The sequence below is a fragment of the Notamacropus eugenii genome, chromosome 5, assembly GCF_028372415.1.
Source record: "Notamacropus eugenii isolate mMacEug1 chromosome 5, mMacEug1.pri_v2, whole genome shotgun sequence".
NCBI lineage: Eukaryota > Metazoa > Chordata > Mammalia > Diprotodontia > Macropodidae > Notamacropus > Notamacropus eugenii.
Window position 1 is genome coordinate 461,716,181 of NC_092876.1, and position 11,288 is coordinate 461,727,468.

Below are 11,288 nucleotides of genomic sequence, written 5' to 3' on the forward strand. Positions count from 1 at the left end.
GCAGCCTTCTCAGCTCTTCTCTCCCTCTGTTGCTAACACTGATCCCTCTCAGAATCTCTCATGTTCTCTCCACCACCACCCCTACTCCTCTAAGCATTAGTTCTGCAAGACTCGGCCTTGGTCAGGCCCCATGAGGAAGATTATATTCATTCTGGGGCACCACGGAAAAACTGTGGACAGTGTGGCTAGAACAATGTGTTCAGAAGACAAGGCCCTGAATAGTAAGGGGACCAGAGACCTTGCTGCGGAGGACTGGGTGAAGGAATTGGGGATATTTCCCTAGAAGAAGAGAAAATGCTGAGGGGAGAAGATGGTTGTCTCCAAGTATTTGAAAGTTTGGAAACAGTCTCAGAGGAGTCCAAGTGGGCAGAACTAGGACCTGAGGGAACATTGCAGAGAGGCTGATTTTACCTGAGGATTAGGTCTGTCTAGATGTGCATAGGCACTCCCGTGGAAGTCATGGCTTCCCCCTCCTTGGAGATCCTCAAGCAGACACTAGATAACGATGTGGTTAAGATATAGAAGGAATTGTTGTTCAGAAAGGAGCTGGAGTGGATACCTATGTTCTGTTGTATACTGGGAGCTGTTAGTCTCTAATGCTAAGTTATCAGCTCGAACCATCAGTAGCCATGCTGGCAAATGAAAAGGCCATTTTCTCTCCACAGTCATTCAAATAGGAGAGAAAGAGAGAGAGAGCGAGAGAGTGGACCAAAGCCTCTGAAATACAATGAAACAGCTGGAAAACAACTACCTAAGGAAGGAAACCTGGGATTTTTATTGATTTGGCTTTGAGGAAAAGGACGGCAGGGATAGAGTTAAAAAACAAACCTAAAAGAGGCATCTTAGACTAGAGAAGTCGCTCTGCCAACTTCCAGCAGTTGAGGATTGGCAGGAAAGGCTGCTCTGTGGTGCGATCTACAAGGTTTAGAGAAGTGAAGGACTAGATTAAAGTGTTAAGAATCCTAGGCTGTCCAGAAAAGAAAATGACCAATGCTGAGGGTCTAGGGGGAAAGACCACTGGTGTCCTTTGGCAGAGGCTGTGAATGGAAGCAATCATTTTGGAAAGCACTTTGGGACTGTGCCTGCTAAGTGATTCTATTATCTGTGATACCCTTTTACTCAGCAGGACCATTTCAAGGTTTAGACCCCAAAGAGTGCAAATAAAGAGGAAAGGGTTTAACACACACACAAACACACACACACACATATATGTATATACATGTATATTTTAACTCTAACACCTTCTTAATGGCAAAGAACTGGAAACTAAAGCAGTGTGAACCCGTTTCAGACTGGCTAAACACATTTTGGTTTTGAAGTGGACATTATTTCCCCTCCCGCTCCCCCCCCCCCCCCCCGGGTTGAGAAATGTCTGTTGAGTTTCTAGGCAGGGTTGGGCCTAGTAGCCACTTTCTGTTGTGCCCCTTTGCCTAGCAGCTACTCTCTGTTGTGCCCCTTTGCCTAGCAGCCACTCTCTGTTGTACCCCTTTGCCTGGCAGCTGCTTGGGCCCCCCTCTCTGTTGTGCCCCCTTGCCTAGCAGCTCCTAGGAACCCCTGTCAAAACTGTTCTGTGAAAAATGTGTGCTATTGGAACCTCAAGGCTGTACTGGGAAGAGCTAAGATGCTTAAAAGGCACATATACCTTTGTTTAGGGCTACCTCCTCTGAGGACAGCTGCTGGGTAATAAAGACGCTCCCAAATTCTCAATTGACTTGCTTGTGCTTGTCTCGGTCTGTTCATTTCACTTGGAGGTCCCACCAAGATGGCCTTTGGCTCTGTGTGCACAGGCAAACCGTCTGTCCTGGAAGGCCGGACTGCGCTTTGACTTCAGGGGGTGGCCACCGGGATTGATGTTTCCCGCCCCCGATCTCAAAGCACAGCCATGCAAACCAGACTCCTGGTAGCACAATTCCTCTGATCTGGCCATTTTGAGCGCCCTGTCTGTGTAGGTGAGTACTCTTGTGGAGTAAGTGGCGAGGTTGGACGCAACAGGAAACGCCCTTACTGGCCTCCACAGGATGCTGCGTGGGGTCCTAATCTGACTCTCCTGTATTTTGGGTTTCTGAGAGTCCAGACTGCTTGACCAACTCTGCACTCTGTATCTGTCTCGTTCTCCTGTATTTTTGGTTTTCTGAGAGCCCCGACCGCTTGACTGAGTCTGCATTCTGCATTTTGTCTGTCTCCTGTTTTGTGTTTTTGTTTGACCCCCCAGGTTAATTGGACTTTGTATCTTACTCTCCTTTCCCGGTCTCATGGGCCAAAGACATTCAGGTCCTGAGACCCCGTTGCAGTTCATGATAAAGTGTTTTAAACAATTCCAACAAGCTGCAGCTGGTTATGGGTACACAGTCTCCAAGGAGAAATTAACTTTACTCTGTCAACAAGAGTGGCCCACCTTCGGGGTGGATTGGCCACCGGAGGGGACTTTTGATAAATCCATTGCAGGACTGGTGCGGAGAATAGTGAATGGGGATCCGGGCCATCCAGATCAGATCCCATATATCAGCATCTGGATAGATTTAATCCCTCATCCTAACCTTGAGGTCTCTCTAAAGCCTCCTCCTGTTAAGATTCAGGCACTGTGGTGTAACTATCAGCCAGAGTCCAAAATAAATAGGGTGGCATCCAGACCCCAGCATCGCTTTTACCCAGTGTTTCCTCCTGAACCTGAAGACCCCCTGGACCCTGAGAAACCCACTTACCCCAGTTTCCCTTCTCCCTACCCTCCAAATTCTCCGCCTTCTTCGGTGCCCTCCCTGGTGCCGCCCCAACAGGCCAGTCTCCCCCACACGTGGGGCGGATCAACATATGGCCCCCCTGATAGCTCCATTTACCCGGATTCTAGTACTTCACTCTTTCCCCTTCGACAGGTCCCACCACCACTGGGGTAGCCCCTTTATGGTGTACTAAGACAAATTGAGAAAATGCATAAAAATGCAAAAAAAAAAAAAAAGAAAGAAAGAAAGAAAGAAAAAAGAAAAAGACACCTCAGAGATAAAGCTTTGAAACTCCCAAGTGGAAAGGAGGAGACTAGGCACCACTGGACTTTGTTCCAGAGTCTCCCTCACTTCCACTTTCAGTTTCACAACTTTTTCTTTCAAAAACATTTTTAAGGAGTGGACACAGATGCGAAATTTTCTTGAGTAAAAGTTAGAACCATCACGATTTTTATTTTACTCTATAATCCTTAATGGTGTTAGAGAAAGCAATTTGCAATCTGAATTTTGTTGAAACTGAAGGATTTTGGAAAAATTGTGTAAAATAATTTGGTTATCATCTATAAAAGTTGTAAGATTGTTGACTAAGTTTTTGAAGTTGCTGTTTTAATGCTGAACCTAAAATTGTTAATGGATTACTATGTGTGGAAAGAAATGAATGGAGTAATAATTTATTTAGACTGGTTCTGCCCCTTCAGAACAGTCCTCCTATATGTTTGGGGTTGGCAGACAGGGGATCCATGCCAATTCCTTTTGTTTTGTAAAACTGCCAAGGCCCCTTTCCTGTGGACACGGTCATCAGTCCTAAGAAAATTGTTTGGCTTATATAATTCATTAACAATGAAAGTGACTTGCTCAAAAGTTGTAACAATTGGCTTTTATATCAGGACAAGTTTTAAATTTGAGAAAGAAGGATCTGAAATGAAATCTCTTATGTATGTGAGTCCTGTTAATCTTCATTGCTTATTTCAACTTCATGGGAATACAAATAACTGCATCTGGCTTTAAGTTGGGATTAGTGAAATTTGCTGTTTAAGGTAAAAGCATTTGGGACCATAAATATTTTTGTTTGAGTTTGAATTTGGGTATAGTTGTCTGCATTAAATCAGTATCTGAAAGAATATGCCACAAGTTACTCAGAGGGACTGTGATCCTGCATCCTGTACTGTTATCAGGTGAAATTTGTATCTGGAGAGGAAACACTGAGGGGACAATTCTAGACTCCATCTAGGATGGGATCCTCCTGGTCAGTTTCCCCACTGTGTCCTTTTATAAAGGAATCGTTCCCACCTGACTGTTCCTGAGTCTGGCTATAATACAGATACTGCATGATTGGAAAATTTTACTTCTACCTGAATTCAAACAGAATCAAAGATGTTCCTTAGCCAATGTGAAATTATAGTCATATCTGAAACCTGATTATTGGAACTTGCTATTCTAAGACTTCATGGGACTGTTAACTGACTGTTCTTCTGAGTCTAACTCCAGGTATGGATAGCAAGAAAGGTGGTCTGAGCCTCTGATCCATGATGTCAGTAAGCCTGTGAGATGCTGGTATAAAGTGCAAGAAGTGATCTCATGGTAAAGTTGGGAGAATGGCTGTTCAGCCTGGGCTGAGGTAGGATTCTCCTGACTCAATTTCCCCACTGACACGTGGTGGATTTTAAGCCTGGCTGAACGCCAGCTGACAATCTGCTCCTGCCTGGAATTGACACGAAGTTAGGGAGATGTTGTATCCCTGCAGTGTCCCTACTCTTAGTGGTAATTTCATATAGTCAAAAGGTTTGTAAGCTTAATACCAGATTTATGAAATAGCGGATTGTTGGTAGGGGAACATCTGAGGTTAAGTCTAAAATGAAGCTATCAGGTTTAGGACTTTAGATTTAACAACAATAAATTAGGGTTTTGTTTTTTTTTTTAATTTCTAACAATAGTGTGGAGACCATCAGGTTAATAAGGCTTGTGAGGTTAGCCTACGTAGTTAATCATTATTTTGTCTCAGTTTGTTAAAAGAAAAATGGTATGTGGCCTATGTTGTAAATGCTTTGAAAGATCTGAACGTAAAATGTAAATACTGGGTTCTAATGTGGATTTCTTAAATATGACAATTGGCCAAAGTCCCAATTTTGTTTTTGTAGAATGATAAAGAATGTATAAAGCTTAAGAATGGTCATCTAAAATGGTATTAAGGTCAGCTTTGTAGGAGAGTGGACATCCGGATTTCTACAAGAAGATAAAGAATGTGCAGAGATGCTGTGCTGAAGATGGACTGAAGGAGCATCCAGATCAGAAAACTGCATCAAATGATGTCCCTTCCCAGATGAGATGGAACCCCTGAATGGATAATTCATTGATCTACCTTTGTATCTTAAATCTCTGTATCTGTACTTATAACATGGGATAGTGGGGAGGTGGGATTCTCTGCATTAGGGTCTGTAAGTTGCCTCCCTCCACCAGGTTCCCTGACCTGATAGAGGGATGTCCCTTTCTTGAGAATTGTAATATCACCTATCACCCTCTGAATCGTCAAGTTCGTCATACTGGTTAAAGACCCAACCCCTCCAATGTTGGGACCCTGTGAGGCAGGGTCAGCTCTACATCCAGTCTTAGCAGGAAGCAGTTTCAGAAGCCAAGAACTTCATCCCTTATCCCAAAATATGTTGGGTCCCATCTGCTTAAAGGGGGACAAGGTGGGGTGCTTGAGTACACGTACTTGGGCCCCAGAGTTCAGGCCAAGTAGAAAGGATGAATAGGACCCTGAAGGAGCATATTGCTAAGCTTAAGGTTGAAACTGGTGAGACCTGGGTGAGTCTCTTTCCTTTTGCCCTGCTTCGGGCTAGGTGTACCCCCCCCCCCCAATCCCGTGGCTCTCTCTCTCTCTGTCCCCCTTCGAAATCATGTTCAGAGTAGCCCCCCGGTTGTTCCTTGAGTTGTTAATTCTGGGTGTTGGCTTCCCGACTTTTCTAATGTTGCCCTCCTTGAGTCCTTACAGGCTCTGCGTGAGGTCCAGAGTGCTCTCAAATCTTTATATCAAGCAACAACTACCCCAGGGATCCTCGCTTGAACCTCGGTGGACCAGGCCTTTTCAAGTGATTCTGTCAAATTCATCAGTGGTTAAGGTCGCAGGACGCAAGGCGTGGATACATCGTTCACACGTCAAGCCAGTTATACCCCTTTGAACTCTGATGAGTCCCTCATTTAAGTTAGTTACATGAAAAGGGGGGAGTGAAGTGGACATTATTCCCCCCCCCCCCGGAGCCCCTTGGGTTGAGAAATGTCTGTTGAGTTTCTAGTCAGGGTTGGGCCTAGCAGCCACTCTCTGTTGTACCCCTTTGCCTGGCAGCTGCTTGGGCCCCTCCCCTCTGTTGTACCCCTTTGCCTGGCAGCTGCTTGGGTCCCCCTCTCTGTTGTGCCCCCTTGCCTAGCAGCACCTAGGAACCCCTGTCAAAACTGTTCTGTGAAAAATGTGTGCTATTGGAAGCACAGCAAGGCTGTACCGGGAAGTGCTAAGATGCTTAAAAGGCACACATACCTTTGTTCAGGGCTGCCTCCTCTGAGGATAGCTGCCGGCTAATAAAGACGCTCCCAAATTCTCAGTTGACTCTTGCCTGTGCTTGTCTTGGTCCGTCCATTTCAGTTTGAATGTTGAAGGAGATGGTTTTAGAGAAACCAGGAAAGCCTTGTACGAATCAATGCAGACTGAAATGAACAGAACCAGGAGAACACTTTGTACAAGAATGTTATAAAAATAAGCGATTTTGAAACCCTTACAAACTGCGATAAACACAATGACCAAACCTGATTCCAGAAGACCATCAATGCAGGATGCTACCCACATCAGAAGATGGACTAAAGAATGAGACACATCTTCAGACATCTCCAAAATGGGAAATTGCTTTGCTCGACTTGTGTCTATTTATTGCAAGGGCTTTGGTTTTCTTCTTATTTGAGGGGGGATGAGTGAGGGGAGGTGGGAAGGAAAAAACAAATTCTTGATCATTGAAATGTTTTATTTTAGAATTTTAATTAAAAAGATAATTGAAATATAATTTATTTTCTAAAAGACAAAGTATCATTAATTAAGAAAGGGGGCACAAAGACTGGTACACCATGGCCTTGTGAGGTACATGAATCCCAGAATATAAAGAGAGACTCTGGGAAGCTTTATGTGGCTGACTAGGATATATTGGCAGAACTTTCTGAGAAAAAGAGATATGTATAGCACTGAAGACCTTCTCCATCTTGAGGAAGAGAAACATGAAATCTTCCTAAGCCCAGCAGTCAAGGACAGAAAGAACAAATAAGATAGGAAGGATGGTTGCCTTGCCTGGGCACCTCTACCCCTGGCTCTCCAGTGAGCATTTCACTCACTCCTCTGCATAGGAGGGCCAAATGTTACCTGGTGGCATTTTGCTTGACCTGGGAAACTCTCCAGGCTTTCCTGGAGAATTGGGGCAACATCACCCCATAGAAACAATGCAGACTTGTGAACAGTCTACTTGGGGGTGGGAGGAAGAGAGGCAATTAGAGTTAACTGACTTGGTTAGAGTCACACAGCTAGTAAGTGTCAAGTATCTAAGGCTGGATTTGAACTCAGGTCCTCCTGACTCCAGGGCTAGTGCTTTATTCACTTCATCACTTAGCTGCCCCAAACAGCTCACTTTTAAGTGAGCTTGAAGGATTTACACAACTTCTAAGATGTTTTGCTCCTTGGTCTGTACCCCTAATCTGTCATTTTTGTCTGCTTCATGTTTCTTTGGATCTTTAGCCATTTCATCATGATACTGTTCTGCTTTCTTCATTCCTGCTGCCAGGATGTCCTCCAGCAAAATCGCTCTACTTGGCATCAATCACACAATCACACCTGTGTTTCTATTTTCAACTCATGTTTCTACCTTAGTTTCTACATGACTTATGTCCTCATTTCCAGAGATTTCTCAGCTGTTCCTAGGACTCAGTGACTCTCTTATTCAAAGAGCCTTATTCAAGAACCAGTATAGAAGTCACCTGAATTTAGTCCAACCTGACCTGCCCCAACCTTTAGTTATTTTTTTTTTTACTGAATTCTATTTCTCTCATAAATTTCTTCAGTGATTTTTATTGTGTCTTGGGAAATACCGAGATTTCTTGGTTGGTGCCATTGCTTTGCAGTTCATTTTTCCCCTTGTTCTGACAGTCTGAGCTCTTCCTCTTACTCCTCTTCCTCCCATCTGAACTTCTGCAAGTTTTGGCCTTCCTAGTAGCTGCTACTCCAGACTGGGACTAGTAAGACTTGCATCCCAGCTCCTTTAATTCAGAAGAATAATGGTAGCCCAGCATGTTAGACCTCTTCTAGTGGTTCACATTTTCTCTCTTAAGAATTTCTGACATTTTTGCTTCTTTTGTCATTTTTATTGCTGTTTTTGATGACCATTTTGTGACATTGGATGAACTCACTTGTGACTTCTTCTGGTGCCATTTCCTTGCAGCCTCAATTATTAAACTCCTTCAAATGGAGGAAAATTCCCAAAGGATCAAAAAGTTCTGAGTATTTTACCACCACCATGCCAAGTAAATAAAGGCCATCAATGAAAAAGGGAGAAGTAATTATCAGCCACCCATCAGCCTGTTAGAGGTGCAGACGTAATTGAAAAGAGACAACAGCAGGGGGGCTGGGTGAGCTGTAAAATCTGTACATGACTGGTTTATTGTAGCTCAGCAAGACTTCATACAGTCAAACATATCAATACATTTTGTGTGAATTCAACAGTTCCCAGGGAAAGTTAGTCCCAAGACCAAACATTCTGCTGAGTTCCGTGTTCCCAAGACACAGAACATACACACCCTTTCCTAGATAATGCTGCAGCTGTCCTCAAGAAATAAGCAGTAAGAAAATATGAAGATGCCAGGGAGGAAGAGGCCATGCCAATCCCCCTTTCTCACCCTCTGAATGACCTTGCCCTGCTGCTTCAATCCTTCAGGTTAACTCTGGCTCTCCACATCTCCTCCCTTTTTATTTCTTGATCAGAATTCATGCAGCTCAACCAACAGGGTTTAATCATCCCCATCAGAAGTCTGAAGAAACCAGAAAGACAAAGAAATAAGCAGGCTAATGTAACAACATATGGCAAATAATGTAAAAACACTGAAACAATATTAAAAGGATAAAATCCATGTGATGTATCAATAATTATTTTTGCAACTCCCTCTGGGTCAATCCCAGGTGGAGGACTATTTTCTATTCGTTCTGTTATAGTGTGAAGACAATTAATATCTAGGGTGACATTCAAAAAATTGAGAGTGTAGATTACTTTTGCTAATCTCCATGCTGGGTCAGAGGTGACCAGGAAAACTCAAGTTTCTTTTGTCAATGACTTGTTAGACAAGATCAGCGTAAGGGAGTATAGGTATGTCCAAGTCTAGGATACATGTGATTGGTCAGTGCATAGTAAATGTCATGATGACCCAGTACACAGCCAGTTCAGTACATAGCTGGTTCAAACTACTGAGTTCTATAGGTGCAGCTGGCTACTATAAGAGGAAGGGAGATAATGGTTGTTGCTAGGGCAGGCTGTGTCCTTGAGGGAGAAACTGCCTGAGATGGTATTTTGAGACTAGGGAGAAATGTGATTTTTAAAGAGAAACGTGATTTTAGAATTGGGGCCCAAGTGCATGCACCCAAGCACCTCATCATTCCCCCCTTAAAACAGATGGGACCCAAAATCTTTTGGGGTAAGGGATGAAGGTCTCGGCTTCTGAACCTGCTTCATTCTGAGATTAGATAAAGAGGTGTCTCTGCCTCACAGAGTCCTGCCATTGGAGGAGTTGGGTCTGTAGCCAGTGTTGGGAAGTTGGCTGATGCCAGGTCCAGAGAATGATGGGTCATGGTCTTGGACAAAGAGGATGGTACCCAGCCTGAGCTGTCATCTGCAAGTGGAGGGTACTGAACCTAGAAGACACAAATCAGGCACAGAGATTAAACAAACAAGGGCCAAAAAGGAGTAGGAAGAAAATGACTAGAAGTGAGGTGGGTGTGAGAATACTGTCAAACTTCCTCACACTCTCTTGACATACCTAGTAACTATCTAGGAATAGGAGGGACTTGGATGACTCCCACTTGTCCGCAACCTTCTTATCTGCTTTCCTTATTTTTGATCAAGCTTTTATTTATCCAAATCTTTTGAATCCATCATTCAGACAGCTTCATTTTCCTTTGTATTTCTACCATAGACAAGATAGCTCACAAGTACTCTTCACTACTATAGCTGTATTGCCTTAAACAAAAGAGGTTTCTAACTTGAACCTTACAACTGAATAGATGTACATCATTGTTTCACAGGCTTGTTTATCCTTCTCTGATTATATTCACTCTGGAAGAAAAACTTTAGAAATTAAGTTGTTAATAAGTTCAAACACTAATTTTAACTCTTGCTTAGGCCATGGAATGACTACAAATTCAGATTAAAACAGCAAGATCTTTTTCTACTTTATAGATCATTACATATTAACTTAGCAATATATCATCTTGAAAATGAAAATTCAATAGTCCTTACAAGATATATTGTTTTTAAAATATTTCTTCTAGAAGTGTTTCCTTTTCTTTTAAAACAGATTAAATTTTATCCTGATGTTCAGAGTCACTAAATTTTATAAAAAACAGTAGTTAAAACCTTTTAAAATGATAGCTCTCTTTTCACTTTGAAGCAAAAATAAACCTTTTAAAATTGAAATTCATTAAAGCTGAGTTGTTACAAGAATGTCCTTAAGTAACATGAATTCTCAAAGTATTGTAACAAACTAAATTCTGAATTATTGCAGAATTCCTAGATATCACAAAATGTTTTAGTGAAAAAGGTGCAATGGAATCTCACGTTGGTAACAGTAGGAGACTGTTCACAGAAAAACACTACTGCTTTTAAAATCCTTTTAAACAATGGGGATATCTTAAGGTGAACCTTAAGTAGTTTACATAAATTTCTGAACATGTTCTAATTTCAGATAAAAATAATATTAAATTTCTCAGTAAGATTACACAGAATGGCTCACATGTTTTACTGACTACTTGCTATTGATCATGGAAATTTGCTACAGAAGGAAAAAAGCAGGGACATGTGACATACCAAATATGACAGGATAAAACATCCTTGACTCTGTTTGAATTCAGATAAGAGTGAAATTTTCCAATTATGCAGTATCTGTTTCATCTATTCATCAGGATTAGTTAGGTGAGAAATGTTTCTTTTTAAAGGAACACAATGAGGAAACTGACCAGGGGGATCCCATCCTAGATTGAGGCTAAAATTGTCCCCTTGGTATTTCCTTTCCAGATACAGACTTCACCTGTTAACAGTACAGGATCACATTCCCTCTGAATAACTTGTGGCATTTCTCTCAGATACTGATTTAATGCAGACAACTATACCCAAATTCAAACTCAAAACAAAAATAGCTGTGGTCCCAAATGCCTTTTACTTTAAACAGCAAATTTTACTAATCACAGCTTGGAGCCAGATACAGTTATTTCTATTCTCATGGAGTTGCAATAAGCAAGAAAGATTTACCAGGACTCACATATATAAGGGATTCCATTTA

At 42.3% G+C, this 11,288-nt stretch overlaps 1 long non-coding RNA gene across 1 annotated transcript; it reads left to right on the forward strand.

Annotated features, from left to right (window-relative positions):
- Positions 1-1,678: 1,678 nt before the first annotated feature.
- LOC140507285 (uncharacterized) lies at positions 1,679-6,313 on the forward strand. Its single transcript, XR_011968278.1, has 2 exons — positions 1,679-3,754; positions 4,856-6,313. It is a non-coding gene; the product is annotated as an uncharacterized lncRNA (long non-coding RNA).
- The last annotated feature ends 4,975 nt before the right edge of the window (positions 6,314-11,288 follow it).